Source organism: Rhynchophorus ferrugineus, unplaced genomic scaffold, assembly GCF_030347505.1.
Source record: "Rhynchophorus ferrugineus isolate W39M unplaced genomic scaffold, kcgeb_rfMv2 rfM4, whole genome shotgun sequence".
Classification (NCBI taxonomy): Eukaryota; Metazoa; Arthropoda; class Insecta; order Coleoptera; family Curculionidae; genus Rhynchophorus; species Rhynchophorus ferrugineus.
Window position 1 is genome coordinate 49,931,884 of NW_027472583.1, and position 17,744 is coordinate 49,949,627.

Below are 17,744 nucleotides of genomic sequence, written 5' to 3' on the forward strand. Positions count from 1 at the left end.
CTGATTTTCAAAATTCTTTTTTATTCGAAAGAGTGCACTTCCGAGGTGGTCCCATTAGAACCAAGTAAGAATCTGATGGGGGGAAAGGGGGAAATCGAGGGAAAGCCTCAAATTTCAAAGGCATGTACAAAGTTTTCATATATTTTTTATCTAAAATAATCAGATATTTGTATATAATGTTATTGATGAACTGATGTGACGAAAATCGGAAGTAGTTTAGTGTAAAAGCCATTCAATTTGGTTTTTAATCACTAACCATATTATATTTTTTATAGTGTAACGGTTAGAACGTTAAGCTCACATACGAAGGACGCGGCTTCGATTCCTAACGGGGGTAGCAAAGTTTTTTGTTCTAGTTTGGTTAGAAAATTTATCAAATCACTTACACTAGGTAGCGAACCCCGGAGCCTGAAACGTCCATTATTTTTAATCTTTTTTATCTAATAATTGTTTAGGGTTAAAATGATGTGGCTCGGTGAATGGAGGTAAATCGAAATGAAACAGTGGTGTTTACATAATGTGGCCGTTATTTATTGGCAATATAAAAAAATATGAAAATACAAATAAATAAAACGGATGGCAGCGGAGTTACCTGAAGACGAGGCTTGGGCAGTCGATGGTGGCACGTCTTAACCAAACGAGGGTTGAGCACTGAATGACCGAAATATCCTTCAATAATATCCCAGATAAACGTCTCGGGGTTGCCGCCAGCTATTCGTTGGCAGCCCGCCCGTGTTCAACATCTGGGATTATATTTCTGGGTATTTTGTAGACCGCTATTCCACGATGTAAAATTCGACATGCTCAAGGTCGCTACAATACTCCCCTGCCAGAATTTTACATAAAATTATTTCAAACAAAATGTGCTGTGTAAAATGGGCTTGACAAATATGATAGTTCGAAACGGTTGTGGTTGGTACGGTTGCGATCTGGTACGGCTGTTGATATCTTCCGGTCCTACAGATACCGTTGCATCATCGTCGCTTTGGCACTTGAATGTGGTCCATTGACGACGTTGAAAACAAGCTATTTTTCAGACAGGGCTCCCGTAATCGACGCTGTGGGAGGATTGACTGTTCGACGACGTGGTAGCTTATTTTCTTCGGCGACGAGACGTTAGCAATTCTGGTACTTCGGCGAAGACATAACGAGTCTACGGTGACTGCAATCGGTACCTAGCTTCTGGAGCTGCTCTGTGACTAATCCGTAGTCACATACGTTAGGTTAATTCAGAAAAAACAAATAACGACGGTATCCGACCGAAGCTGCCCAAAGCCTTTTAAATCAAAATATCTGCCATTATGACGGAGACGGCGAGCGAAGGAAGACATTATGATTTAAACATAGCGCCGAAAGAAATGTTTAGCCGAGACGCTGATGATTAAGCAGTGATATAAAAATATTCCAAAAGATTGTGAAATAAAAATTTTGACAAAAAAAATTTTAAAAAATTAATTGGAAATAATGAAATTAATCGGAATAAAATGAAAATGAATCTTGAATGTAAAATTGAAAAGGAATCGAATTAAAAATATTTAAAATTTTGAAACAAAAAAAAGATATAACGGTCACGTAAAATACACCATTTTCTACGTACCCTCCATTCACGAGTCCAAACCCAATTTTGCGAAAGATCACGTCGGGGTCACCACTTTAGGGTTAAAATGATGTGGCTCGGTGAATGGAGGTAAATCGAAATGAAACAGTGGTGTTTACATAATGTGGCCGTTATTTATTGGCAATATAAAAAAATATGAAAATACAAATAAATAAAACGGATGGCAGCGGAGTTACCTGAAGACGAGGCTTGGGCAGTCGATGGTGGCACGTCTTAACCAAACGAGGGTTGAGCACTGAATGACCGAAATACCCTTCAATAATATCCCAGATAAACGTCTCGGGGTTGCCGCCAGCTATTCGTTGTCGGGTTCCAGTTGGCACCCCGCCCGTGTTCAACATCTGGGATTATATTTCTGGGTATTTTGTAGACCGCTATTCCACGATGTAAAATTCGACATGCTCAAGGTCGCTACAATTGTTTCTTTATTCTACGGGTTGCACTTTTAATTGGGCTATCCACTGTAATATTTAATAAAATAACTGCGTAATTTATTACGTAAATTAATAGTTTATTGAGTAAATATCTAACACTAAAAAGAGCAAAATGAAATATTTTTAGCAAAAAAAAATTAAACGACTTCAAAAAATAAATAAGGAACTCACTAAAAATGAAAAAAATAATAAAATTTAGATTTGTAACACAAAAAAAAAACGTTTCAAAATAAAATATGTACATAATTGTCGTTGTGATAACTAAATAAAACTAAACAAAAAACTTATTTAGCCTATGTATTACACGTATTTTATATTTTTTATTTTATATTTATCTATTTACAATATTATTTTAACTACTACCAACTGATCAGATTGAAGTCGGTGATGAGCCCAAACGATACAAAAATAATAATAAAATTTTGTGACATATACACAAAATCAAATTACGAACAAAACAAATTTAATGTATTGCTTATTTAATTTTTGAAGTCGTTTCAATTTTTTTGCTAAAAATATTTTATGATCCCAAATACCATCATACTCCTGCATTTGCTCTGACCGCATACTAGTGAGATTTAAAATAGCAGCGTCAGTCCTAGTTTCAGCATCTGTATCAACGAATATAGGCCCTAGCATTAGCAAACATCAGTTTGGCTAACAATTGGTCGCATCATATTGAACCAAGGGAGGGTTTCAAGCCCATCTATAAAAGGAATAAGGTCACATTGCCGCAGTAATTGGAACTGGGAAACTAGGTACAATAGTAATGGACTTAGGAATTTATTTTGGACTAATGCAACGAAAGCTCATCGACCAGGAAATGAGGATGCTGGTGAGAAGTAGACTACTGGCCAAGGAAACCATGCTACTGGGAGAAATCGACTACTTGCCATTTTTTGATCGTCAAAGAAAAGACCCCGCATTGGAGTATAGAAAGTACAAGCGGACATCATATTAAGCAAAAGGATCACATCACTACATAGTATAAAACAAAGTCGCCTTTTCTGTCCCTATATCCCTATGTGCGCTTAAATCTTTAAAACTACGCAACGGATTTTGATGCGGTTTTTTTCAATAGATAGAGTGATTCAAGAGGAAGGTTTATACGTATAATACATGCATAATATACTAAGGCAACATCGCTAATTTTAGAGGTTTCTAACGTGATGTCGTAAATTAACCTACTTTTTTAGGCTTATTTAGCAATTAGCAAAAACGCTGCCTAACCCTACGAGTTAGATCAAATTAATGTACTACAGTATTGTACACCATAAAAAGGTCTACAAAAAAGTCCGCGATGGTATATGTTTATCTTTTAGGGATAACCCACATTAACCATTTTTATTGTTTACTTTTTACGTGAGAAAATGGCTTATTTACGAAGCTATTTTAAGCAATACGGCATTAATCCTTATCGAATTAAGTACCTTAAATACAATGTGCAATTAATATAGATCAATATGGTTCCTTACAGCATGTAAATTAAACAAATATTTTCGGAGATATTACAAATTTAAAATTTGCGTTTAAAAATGTGTAATGTAATAAAAATTGTATGAATTTAGATATTCCAAAGATAGCAGGAAATCTTCATAGTAAGTATAGGGGAAGAGGAATTGTTTTACTCCAAATTTAATGCGTGCAGGCCACGGGCAGTAATGAATGAACCAAAAATACTGGATCGATTTTAATCATGTTTTCATTGAGTGACATAGGCATATATATTTTATGCCCGTGCAAAGTCGGAGCGGGCCGCTATGTTTTTATATACAACGTTCATATTTTTTCCGTAGTGTATTTAATTTAGTATCAGCATTGCAGCCGCGCGAAGCCGGGGCGGGTCGCTAGTTATCATATAATTAGCGATATATAAAATTGCAATCGCCGTACCTTCGCATAATGTGCTAATAAGTTTTTATTGGGATTTATATTTCCGAATAAAACAGTTTTTTTTTCGATCTACAATAAAACAATATAAATTTTCGATAAAGAAAACAAAGACAAAATGGGAAAACTTTATCACAAATTATTTCCGTACAGACTAGGTAGATTATAGAACGAATATTATGCAATGAAATTATCATTTATCCATCCACTTGCGCTGGTGAAGTGCCATTATCGTCTATTTATCTAGGGACCCTAATCCTCGACAAGCCGTCCATACTGGTCTGACAGACTACAGTAAACAGGAAGCGGAACATCCTCTTGTCACCTTTTAATTATACGTATTCCGTAATGCGACTTTCTGATTCCTGTTAGTTATTAAGTTTAATTACATATAGCAACTTTATCAGTCAGAATTAATATTTACCTACTGTGCATATGTTTCCTTTTCGATCTTATTCATATCATTTATTGCTTTCCATGCATAAAGTCGATAATAAAAACAGAAATCATTTATGAATGCTATAATATATTTTTTAAATAACAACATTAAAATACTGCAAAATTTAAAAAAAAACTTAAAATTATTAGACATTAGTTTCAAAAGATTTTTCTTTAATTTAAAGTTTTTTTGTGAAAAAAACGAAAAAATGTATTTTATTCAAAGTATTATCCATCGATAACCACTACCCTTCTCCACCCTTCAGGCAATTTACGTATTCCATCTCGAAAGAACGATGTATCTTTCCAATTTTGGTATCCAATCGATCCATTTTTGGTATCTTCATAAGAAATGAAGTGAAGTAAAGTAATCAGAAGAAGCAAAGTCTGGAGAAAACGGTGGATAGAGTAGTACTTCCCATTTTAATGTTTTCAAGTATATTTTCAATAGTTTTGCAAGAATGTGTGGTCGAGTGTTGTCATGCTGAATAATAACATTGTTGTGTCAAAGTTGTTTCCTCGAGTAATGAATTCAATGTTTTTTTTGGATGTTCAGAACACTTTGTCTTCATTGTTAAAATCACCACCTTCAAAACATGGAGCATGGTTGCTATAAGCTTCACGCACTTATTGTATAAGCTAAAAGCTTCAAATTGAATTAATTATTGATATGACTTATTGCTATAGCAATAATATAATATATATTATATTCAAAAATTGAAGCTGAAAAAATGAAGTAAAAAAGTAAAATTTCCGACAAATGTGATTTATTCGGTAAAAATTCAGACATTTTCAAGATACTGAAAACATTTTTTGTTCACACTTCGACAAAATGACACATATTGAAAAGAGAAGTCTGTCAATCACTCCTTAACATGAAGTTGGTTACAAATGTACCCAGTGCGATTTAATACACAGTAGCACCATCGTAGCACCATACACAGTAGCACCATAGCCATTTAATACACATAGCACCTTTAAAATTAATTTATAGACTTGACCGAAGATATTGTGTGCACCGGTGGCAGTACTTCCCGTCAACAAAACAATGGTCGACATTTCTTTATTAAATAATGGTTAATAAGCATTTGAAATATATGTTTAATAATCCAGAAGCTGTGTTAAAAAAGTCTTCGAAGCTTGGACTCAAAAAGTCATGATAGAACGAAGATATTAAGACCACCTTCGAGTAGCCGACTGTCTATATTTCTGGTTGACTGCAGGAAAGGGTGTAAAATCCGAGAAGGAATAACCATCAGAGTTAGCCAGTAATCAGGTTGAGTAACCGATGCCTTCTGGGATGGTTTCTAAATTGTTCACTTCTCAGATGTGAGTTTAAAACAAGAGAGAGAGAGAGGAGTTTAAAGCTCACGTTAAGCCGTAAGTCCATTTCAGAATAACAGCTTCTGGTAAAAATATTTTAAAATATGTATTTATGTTCTAATACAATGACTTTTCAAATCTCATCTCCCCCACAGTAAAAGTACCAGTGATGAATTGATGAGACTTATGCTGTGTGTAAGGAAAATGAACACAATAATCTGACTGACTTAAATATTACAAATATCTGAGCAATGCAGACCAAATGGCATTTCATAGCTAAAAAACAAAAATAAATTAAAACAAACGATAACCTTACTAATATTAATAATCAAAAAGTCTCAATTTTGACTTGACAAACTAGAAATATGACATATGAAATTTCATTTTGACATACGTCGACTAATAACAAATTTTCTAGTGATCAAAACGAATGCAAATTAAAACTAATTATTATGTGTTTTATACGTTTATTTTGCAGTGCTTGATGTCTTACTTGCGAAAAGCAATTTTTTAAAAGAGCAACAGTTGCTGCAGCCGCAAAACATGGTTTCAATTAGTGTTGGGAACAATCGACTGATATCGACTATCGACTGTTCAGTAATTGCTTACTTTTTACTATCGACTATTTCAGTCGCTATTTTTGGTTCGACTGTTTTTACTAGTAACTGTTTTCAGTCGCTATTTTCGGTCCGACTGATTTTATTACTATTTACTATCGACTGTTTCAGTCGTTTACTTTTAGTTACTATTTTCGGTTCTACTAGTTCATTCGACTGACTGATTTTTAACGTTCTGGCCTTCCGTCCTAGCCACCACCTTCAAAGTAATGCGCCGAATTTATGCTTATATAATAGATTTATATGTAATATATGTGGTTTTATGTTTTTTTTGTAGTTTGCTTGTGAATAACTATATATATTGTAAATTAATATAGCAGCATTTTGGAACGCTAGTGTCCGAGGGCAAAAAAATTAAATTGTAAATGATAAATAGTAAGATACTTTTGACTGGCATAATAGGTAATACTTTGGACTGGAATAATAGGTAATACTTTTTTGATAAACTTTCACGATTTTTGTCCAAGCCTCTTGTTTGTCGAAACTTTTTTCCTAAAATCTTGAAAACTAAAATTAGGTTTTAAGGGTTTCAGAAATTGTATAGATCCAAAAGATTTTTTTATAGCAGTTGTTAAATTTCTTTTAAAAATATTAACGATAAAGAAGTGAATAAAGTATATTAAATATTTGTAATAAATACATTTTCTGATAGGAAATCTCTACTTTCATATTTTGTTGGCTATTAAGAAGAGCACCACAGTTTTTATTTGTTAACGAATGGATTATCTTAACAGAATGTGTTCAACTTTTAAAACCCATTGAAATAATGACCACCGAGTTATCTGGTGAAAGATATCCCAACGATGTCTTTATTATACCGTTAATAAGAGGACTGCAACATTCCAACAAATCCAGGATTTTAACAAGTGAATGGGGAAAAAAATTACAAAATTGTCTATTAGATGTCACCAATAAGACTGGCAATTTTAGAAATAAATACGATATGCGGGAAATTCACATTTTTAGATCCTGGATTTAAAAAAGCAAGATTTGTTATTGCAAATAAAGCTGAGGCGATACAAAAAGTTATCACAAAAGAGGTATCTTCCATTCTAACTTCAAAAAATACAAATATAGTTCCACAATTCGAAATTCAAGACAAAACTACTGACCAAGGATGTATTGACATCTGGAGACATTTTGATAAAAAAATGGCTAGAATGAAAGAAGTAATTACTCCAAGTATTGCAGCAACTTCACAGATTCGGCAGTATTTGGAAATTCCACTTATTGGGCGTTTAGAAAACCCATTAGATTTTTAGCAAACACATAAAATGAAACTACCTGAATTATATCAGTTACAAGTAAAATATTTTTCTATACCCACAACATCTGTCCCCTGCGAGCGAGTTTTTTCAAAATCTGGGCAAATAACGATCGATGAAAGGGAGAAAAGTTGAACACGATAATATTCACAGAAATTTAAAAATATTTCTGTTCAAAAATAAATAAGACTTTTATTTAAAAAGAATCTGGTAGTTATTGTACGATCATTTTTAGGTTCATCATGGATTAGATTTTTCAATGATTAGGTTTACATTTTATTTAGTAGTTATGGTTATTGAAAATCATTAGTTCTTAAGTTTTATTTAAGTTATATTGTACTATTTATATTTATTATGCTATGTTATTTAAAAATAGCAATTAATATATTAAAACACGATAAAACATTTGTGGTGTTATTATTCCATTCCTTTTTACACATCCCCAGAACATTCAGTATAAAAGTAATCCTACTTCGTTTAAAATTATATTATTTATTACACGATAATAGAAATTAGTTTTTTTTTCCTTTTCTTTTTTAAAGTTATCTGGTGAATGAATATATATACATCTCTGTCTCGCTTATACTACCATTGGAGAATATAAAGACATTTAAAATTAACTGCTCCAAGCATTTATCTCCGTCCTTTCCTATCTTACATTTTATACAGACAAGAATTCGTACATTTTCGTCTGACATCACGATTGGAAAAAAACAGTCGAACCGTGCATTTGACTGAAAATAGTAATTACTATTTTCAGTCGCTATTTTTTTGACTATCGACTGTTTCGACTATTTTGCGATTATCGACTGTCTCGACTGTTTTTAGTCGATAGTTTCCAACGTTAGTTTCAATATTTCGTTATTATCTAGAAAATTTACAACCTAGTGGAAACCACCAATCCAGAGCTTAAAAAGCCCGCAGTTCTTTTGGCCTGAAATTGTATCCATTGTGCGAAAGGAGTTAATTACCAGCGAGTCTGTTACATTAATTAAAGTTATTAAAAACCGGGGAAACGAGCGAATATAATAATAAACAATATAAAGATAATGAGTGTAGAATTACATTGCCCAACAAAAACATTGAACGTTTCAATCCTTACTAGCTTTAGGTTGGAAAAAGCGCATATGACAGAGAAAGTTGTTTATTTATTAGATCTAGCTGTTCAGTAGTTTTCAAGAGAATAGTAAATATTAATTGCATATGTTAACAACAGTTCAATTGTTATATCATCCTCACATAATTCTGCAGAAGATTTCATATCCATACGGATGATTATCTTGTTTTTTAAAATAATTGTCTTTCAATGTTGAGGTATTCTACTATACTGTCCTTATTTTCTACTTAAAACTTATACATTAGAAGTAGAAAATCGTAAGGTATCTGTAGTAGAATAGGGTGATTAGCAGATGGAAGTGGTTAACATTTGTTATTAAATAATATAAAACAAAATATAATGAAATTTAGAAAAGGTTTTGATGAGTATTCTTTAACGATGTCTTTCACTTCACTTACGACTAATGTTTTATCTAAATGCATCCTTGATGTTTTTTAACAAAAAAATTAAACTTTTGTAAAGCAAAAACTCAAAAGTCAGCTATATGTATGTATGAAGATTTCCTGTACTTTCCTGAAAGTTTTTACATATATTATATATGGGGGGTACGTTTGCAATAAACAAAAAGGTTTTGTATGCATTTACACGTTAAAGAGACTTTTAGACCAAAAATGATTTACAAAAAATGAGGCAACATCCCATTACAAACTGATAATTTTTGTTCAATGAATACTTTTATTTCGATTTTCCTACAATTACAAATATTCTACTCATTGGTGTTCTTCAGTTCCAATAAAACTTTTACACAATGATGACCTAACTACCCCAAAAAGAGATACCATCCAAAGTATTGTCAGATTGGCTTTGATGTTATTTAGGGGTCTTTGTTGATCTGGTTTTTAAAATACTAAGGTATACCAACGATTATTAAGATTTTTGTATAATGATATTATCTCTGATAAAAAACGATCTTGAATAGGATCGCTTAACCCAATTAATTAGCTCAATCTATGCTGCTGATAATATTGTTATTTAAAGCCAGTGTCTTGGGATTTGGAATTCATCTTCTTCCACACTGTTTCCATTTTCTACTTTCATGTCATAAATATAGGGTGGAGTAGGAACTATTAAACTGTAAGCAATTAATAAATAGGATAACAGATAAAAGATTTGGGTATTTCACAATTCCTTGTATTATTGACAATTCTGCTTTATGGGTCTGTAGGTTTTCATCAAAACAAGACAAAACAGGTATTAATAATTTTTTTTATAATAATCAATTTATATTTAATATAACTAAGCAAACAACAAACAATAATCTGTTTAAATATACATATATTTATTTTGTTATAAGTTGGAAGACTGGAATGTGTACCTGGTAGCCAAATCATTTTCATGTTTAACTTTTTCTTTTAACATGGGAATCCGGAATACCAGTATATTACATTTAATATTTGAAAAAAAACCTTAAAAAATTGCGCTTGCTATATTAAAACATCAAGATATTATTGCCTCTGTCAACCACATCGTTCATAAATTATCTCTCAGCTGATAAAATGTAAAGAAACCAAACTTTTGCTATCAACTAAAAATATTTTGGGCTAGCGTATACTTATCTTTAAACCATTGTTTGAGATTGTCCTCAAATTTGACTGATAACCATCACGGAAACTTGTATTATCTTATCTCTTTCTTCTATATTTATCCATAATCGCCATAATGTTTTTCGTATTAAACCAGCGGTCATCAGCCCGTAAATAAAGCTTTCACCAGATTCTAAAATAATATTTGTGTTATCTATTTTTAAATTAGGTGCGAACCAACTATCGTAGGTGTATTATGGAGACGTTTCCGAATATCTTAAGTGATTAAAAAATGTTCAATATAAATTTTATGCTAAAAATCTAGAGAAAAATCTAGTATTCCGACTAATTAAAATCGATCGATCGAAGGATCGAAAATTTTTTTTTAATAGAAGCCTATTCTGTATTTATTCTAATTTTTTATTGTTTGGTCATTTTTATTAAAGTGTTTTTATTTTAACCTTCACGGCACGTGAATATATATTCATTTATACCTTTTTGGTTACCCCAATTAGGATTTGTCTGGGTTGAGCCTACTTGTCGGAATCACGATCTTCGACATTAACACTACCAACTGAGGTCGCCGTTTGAAAGACGAAATCGCCGAAAAACGGCCGCATTTGAAGAAAAAGAAAGTGCTGCTTCACCAAGACAATGCACCGTGTCACAAGTCAGTGAAAACGACGGCAAACATCCATAAATTGGGCTTCGAATTGCTTCCTCATCTACCGTATTCTCCAGATCTGGCCCCCAGCGGCTATTTCCTGTTCTCAGATCTCAAAAGAATGCTCGCTGGGAAGAAATTATCGTCGAATGAAGAGGTGATCGCCGAAACTATTTTGAATCAAAGGACAAATTGTGCTACAAAAATGGTATCGAAAAGTTGGAGGGTCGCTATAATCAGTGTATCACCCTTGAATGGAATTATATTGAATAAAAAAAAATATTTTGCCAAAAAATGTGTTTTACTATGGTAGGCCGGGGACTCAATTGACCTGTTAGAACATCCTCCTTTTCCGAAGTCGGTTAAAAATTTCGCTTAATTAAGTATTTAAGTAATGAATATATTGCCCTTACATCAGGCCTAGCGGTTGGCTTGTAGTTCGACGATCGATAATGTGAAATGTCATAGTCCAGCTCGTTGAAAATTCATTCACAGTTCTCATAATTCAACTTAAACCTTGAATATTAATCATAACAAGCGTGTAATATAGACACAGACCAGGCAGACTTGGAAAACAATCAATTAATATTTACACACAACGATCGTTCAGATAAAAATTCTTTTACCTACTGAATGTAACGGCGAAAGGTTATTAACATTTGCTGTTAACGTTATGCTAATTCATATTGTTCGGCTGTTTCTTTTATTACAACCTGCACCGACCTTCCGTTTATTAATTAATTTTTCTCTTTCGGCCAGTTGTTGGCCGATAGATTTTTTCTATCTCCTCTTGTGGGGAATGGTCCGCGTCTATCGAGTGTTTTCGACATGTAGGCTATCTGCTACCCACAATAAAATTGATTGCTATGGGAGTTGTCGGTATCCGGTCGTAATTTATAGTTTTCTCTATTATGGGTAAACATTTTCTTCATATTTTATTGTCAATTTATTATTCTTCGCGTATATAATACGTCGGCTGAAAAATACAAGGCTTGACCTATAGATGCCGATAGCGATATTCCGAAAGATTTCTGATAGCCGTCAACGAATAAATTTGGAGGCGAAACAATTATATATATTTCGAAGCAATTCAATATTCAACAAATTTTTCGATAGTATAGAAACAATAATCTTAATATTTAATTGAAAGAAACTAAAATAAATAAACGTAAACGACATATTATACATTAAGACATGACTATTTTTTAGAATTTTGTTTTGTTTTGTTAATATCGTAACTATTTCGAATGAATAACTTTTAAAGAATGACAAATGGTTGCGATGGCGCCTGAATATAGTTTCCGAGTAATGTTTAGGTCATCTGGTTAAGAAGAATAACGATGTGCTATTTTTTCCTAAATTCTTTCTTGAAATATTAAGAAACTTAGTAAAATTAACAAATCTATTCATCAAATAATTTTTGTTTTACCTATTGTTATACACTGACATATTGATTAATGTAATGTGAGAAGTAATTAGCATCCTGTCACACACCATATTTGAAGTCCTAATAAAAACTGTCTGAGTCGGAAGTTCCGATACATCATACGTCATAGACATTATTAATTTTGGTCATTGACTAAAATGTATTTATTAAAATTTATATGGAGTGTGAAATAACTTTTTTGGAGTTTTTTTTTATTTAAGGCTTGTTTGAAGAATTGTGTATATTATGATATAATTATTTCAAGTAATTTCAGATGTGCTGAAAAGTCTCGGGCCTAACACATAGATGGCACTAGTTAGTGATGGAACTATCGACTGAAATCGACTATCGACTGTTTTCACTAGCTATTTTCAGCCTGACTGATTTTGTTACTATTTACTATCGATGTTTCAGTCGCGTATTTTTAGTTATTATTAACACGTTTTTTGACTATCGACTGTTACGACTGTTTTGCGACTATCGACTGTTTCGACTGTTTTCAGTCGATAGTTCCCAACGCTAGCACTAGTCATTACACTAGTTATTGCATTTACCGCTTTTTCAGTTAGAACTAAGCTCCAAAGAAAGCTGCTAAAATTCCATGATATTCTACTCATAAGTTTGTAAGTTATAGTGCTAAGAGTGACACTACTTTTCTTATTTTAAAAACAATGGATCTAAAAAAAACAATTTCGTGTTTTAATTTTACACTGCTTCTTGATGGGAAAAAATACTTTTCAAGCGAAGCAATGGTTTGAAAAGTGTTATAAGGACTCCGCTCCATCAGAAACAACAATAAAGCATTGGTTTGCTGACTCCAAACGTGGTCGCAGAGACACCGATGATGCAGAACGCTGTGGACGTCCAAATGAGGTGGTAACACCAGAAAACATAAAAAAATCCTACAATCGTTTGTGATTGAAAAGTGAAGTTGCGTGAGTTAGCTAACATCGTAAAGATATCAAAAGAACGTGTTGTTGGTTCATTGCATCAGTATTTTACTATAAGAAGGCTCTGTTCAAAGTGGGTGCCGCGTTTGCTCACTGTTGACCAAAAAGAAGAACGTGTTGGTGATTCTGAGCAGTGTTTCTTGCATCGGTATGTGACAATGGGTGAAACATGGATCCGTCAGTTCACTCCAGAATCAAAACGATCGTCATCTGAGTGGACAGCAATTGGCGACAGGCCTATTTTGAGGCAAAAGATAAATCGTTCTACAAAAGTGGTATTGAAATGTTGGAGAGTGGCGCTGGAATGATTGTGTGGCTTTTGATGGGGATTACGATGATGAGTAAAGCCAATTTTGAACAAAAAAACGAGTTTTCTTTATTACTTCCAGGACTTTTCAGTCCAGTCCATATTTAGGTATTATTGGTATTTTATATTATCTGTCAGGAAATATTAAAATTCCAAATCGGAAGAATAATGTGGCAAATGAATGTCAGGTTCAATTTAAACAACTTGTTTTTTGAGTAACATCTTATAAATTGAACTACTATAATATGCTGATTAAAATTTAGAATAAACAACCATTTTTGAAGTTCAACATTTAGGTATAAGCTTAGTATATTTAGAAACAACTTCAAAGAGCGCCTGTAAGCGAATGATCAAGAAGAAGTTTCCAAATATAAAAAATAAGACTTTTATCAGAAAGAAGGAAAATATGATGATAGCATAGGATCCAACAAAATTAAAAGACAAAAGTCATTTAGAAGCTAGCTTAGTAAATGCTGTGGGCATCAGATCAGAAAAATTAACTATTATGGGCTGTGTGAACACCAATAATGCTGAATTGTCTGATCGACCAAACTCGGTATTCGCTTCGAAGGACCAAAAAAAGATCGACAAAGTAGTTAGTGGACAGTGACCTGAATGGAACATAGAAACATAAATCCATTATTATGAATATTTATATTGCCTATATATACTGTAAATACAAATATTGCCAGCTGCCAGTGAAGGTACTTCAAAGGGCCCAAAAACAAATCATTCTATACTAAAAGAAATTGAAAAGAAACATAAATGATCATTGGAATAAATTGATAGCTGGTGAATGTTGTCTAATACAGCAATGAATATATTTTTAATACAATATAAATCTAAAAATTCTTGTTATTAGGTTGGAGCCTATTGAATGATACGACACAGCGCCTAACAAATAAATACCAGGTGTGTTAAGTAATTCCTTTCCAATTTTTTCGCTTAAGAAAACACGCTACTTACGATGGATTCATATTTTCAGAGTATATATTAGTATCTCAAGTAATTTATGGATGCCCTTCCAATAGAACAATTTCTCCTTTGAGCTAAACCATTTACCGAGCCATTTTTTAACTTAGAAATCTTCGAAATGGCCGAAATGCTGCTTTGCAAGCGCGTGCTCCATCGATACGAAAAGGTGGTAGCCGGATGGAGCCAGGTCTGGAGAGTACGGCGGGTGCCAAAAAATTTCCACAATGCTTTGACTGGTTTTGATGCACTAGACAGCGAGTTATCATAATGCAAAGTCTTTGTCTTTGAGAACTCTTTCTCACTTTCTTTGGATATTTTTGATTAATGCACAGTATCAACTGATCATTTATTATCGATAGCAATCAGTGTTAACTGTCTCTCAAGGTTTCAACAACTCATAATATACGATACGTGACACCAACCTGGTCCCGCCAGACACAGAGCATGGTCTTGGAACCAAAGCGATGGATCGGATTCGTCAGGTGATAACCATAATTTTTCGCATAAATCAATTATTCATTTACCGTTACTATTCGAGGCAGATATGACTTCCTTTAATTCTTTTGAAGGAGCCTTTCTTTGACGAATGTTCGACAGAACAATGTTGGTTTGGCAGCGATTACGGATTTACTTTCGAACTTCATCAGCATATTGCAGAACTTCTCTTTAGAGCTGTAACTCAACTTTAGCAACATATTACCGAGTGTTGTCACGCGAGAGAATGACTATGCATATATTAATAGCTATAGCTGGTTTTTTTGCAGCAATATATCGTTGAATTTGTTCAATTACCATCTGTTTTAGCAGTTCGTAGGGTGCTAGCCCTTGTAGATCCTGCCATATTTACCGTAAGACTTTATTGCCCTAATTATTCGATTGAATAAGTATGAGTATCCCCAAGCAATTATACTAAATGAAACTAAAACTGTTATTTTACGTAGAGACATGTACAAAACCGTCGAATTTAACGATTATAAGATATATCTAAACAAAATGGCATCTATTTTATCTACATCTAATATTAATATAATAACCTAATATAAACCGTTTTCACCGAGTTTTAAACAAATCTATCCAATGCCCAATTTATCATATTAAAGTTACTATTCTTCAGAAGTTTTTGATCAATGCACAGTATCAACTAATCATTTATTGTCGGTAGCAATCAGTGTAACTGTTTCTCAAGGTTTTAACAACTCCTAATATACGACACGCGATACCAACCTGGTCCCGACAGACACAGAGCATGGTCTTGGAACCAAAGCGATGGATCGGATTCGTCAGGTGTTAACCATAATTTTTTCGCTTCGGTTTTCCGAAATAAATCAATTTTTCATTAACCGTTACTATTCGACGCAGATATGACGTCCTTTAATTTTTTTGAAGGAGCCTTTCTTTGACGAATGTTCGATTTTCTAATTCTCTTTCATTTTCTTAGTCTGTCCTTCACTTCATGTGGCAACCATCTTCCCATATTTTGAGTCTTTCCCACCGCTTCTAACCGTTTACAAATTGCGACTCGGTTCACATTCAACTTTTCTGCCCAATGTTTTTGAGTTTGTGTTGCGTTTTCAACAAAAACTCTTACTCTTCTATATATATCTACACCAGCAAATGATGAGTTTCACTGACTTTTTTTTGATGGACTAAGAACAGTAACGCGTACTGCAAACGCACATTTCCAGGCTCAACACTTGACATTTTATAAAAAATGATAAAGTTATAACGCTGTTATATTCACGGAATGAAATTTGAGTAGATTTCAGGTTAATGTCAGTAGAATAAAATGATATATGCATCAAATGAAACATTGCATACTTATGACTCGTAAAATATGTTACAAAAACTGAGAAGTAATTACCGACATACCTGATATAAAGACCTTTCGTAGGACATCCTATTCACTCACCATATATACCGGCCATTTTGATATCGTTTGTATCGACTAATAACATATAACCTACAACAGCCACAAGTCATTTTTTTATTCTATTAAAAAGGTCGAAGATAAAAAATAATATAAAAATCAACTTTAATTAAAATAATTGAATTAATATTTAATATAATTTAATAATTGCTTTGAATCTAAATACCACACCTAATCATAAACAAGAAACGGTTTATATATTTTCGAACTGAATCACACAGAAAAACAAATGAAGCGATCCAACGAACTTTTGACAATATACCACTATGTTTTGGCAAAATTCACTCATTTTTACGTTTAAATAAACAATGATGATCTGTTTTAATTACACAACGGACCGAAACTTTTAACTAGCACCATACCCTACGATGTCAACTAGCATATGCGATATTTTATTTCGACTCATATTCGGTTAGCAGCTGTTCAAAGTAAATGTTTTTATGTTGGTTTAATGGACACGTTCGAAATGAGAATAATAAAATGGGCCCACTTATTTAAACACTAGTAAAAAAAGCTACTATGAAATTTAATCTTCCACAATGCTGGTTGTTTATTGGCCATTTATTTGCGTCAATAACTTTTGGGAATAATTAGACGTATTATTGAGAATCGATGATTAATATAGTATACTTAGTACTATACTGTCATATAGTAAAATAAATCGAGAAATTAGTCGGTAGCCCAGTAATCAAGATGACGGCAGGTTCTCCCAATACAATTCTAGAAGCCTCTATGAATAAATGAATGTTAATTGCTTCGTTTTCTTCTATATTTCGGTCTGTGAATCACATTATAAAGAAAAAATAACTGAATTTGAAACATAAAAAAATGTTGGTTAATTGGAAGAAAATCTCAATTATCTCAACAGTACATAAGTTGCTGTTATATTAAGAAATTCGAAAACCCATATATAAATGTTTCAGAAAAAAAGTTCTAAGAGATACTGGCATATAGATATATCCAGATTCTATAGGAATGGTTACCTACACTGAAACCTTTAGATACCGACTGTCATCCAGGAAAATAAGAGAATAGTAAAGAGACACGGAGAGTAGTTAAAAGAGGACATACTTCAATCTCATGTTAATATAGAAGTATTGTAACTCTTAAATAACACTTAACTTATATTAAATATTTATTTAATTATAAAATGGTTATTTCAGATAGTAAGCCTTCTTGGTCTAATCTATTACTTCTGCTGTAATTTTACTAATCGAGAAGAAAATTCTCAAGTTCTATAAGGAAACAAATAGAAGCTGTTACCGCTACT

The 17,744-nt window shown here is 32.8% G+C and overlaps 1 protein-coding gene and 1 long non-coding RNA gene across 12 annotated transcripts in view; both read right to left on the bottom strand.

Moving 5' to 3' along the window:
- Fak (protein tyrosine kinase 2 Fak) overlaps positions 1-17,744 on the bottom strand; it is a 97,103-nt gene that overhangs the window by 40,785 nt on the left and 38,574 nt on the right. The gene's annotated exons all lie outside the window — the stretch shown is intronic.
- On the bottom strand, positions 10,285-16,774 carry LOC143196495 (uncharacterized). The gene is made up of 3 exons (XR_013005755.1): positions 16,646-16,774; positions 16,417-16,507; positions 10,285-10,418 (listed from the first exon to the last, which is right to left on the bottom strand). It is a non-coding gene; the product is annotated as an uncharacterized LOC143196495 (long non-coding RNA).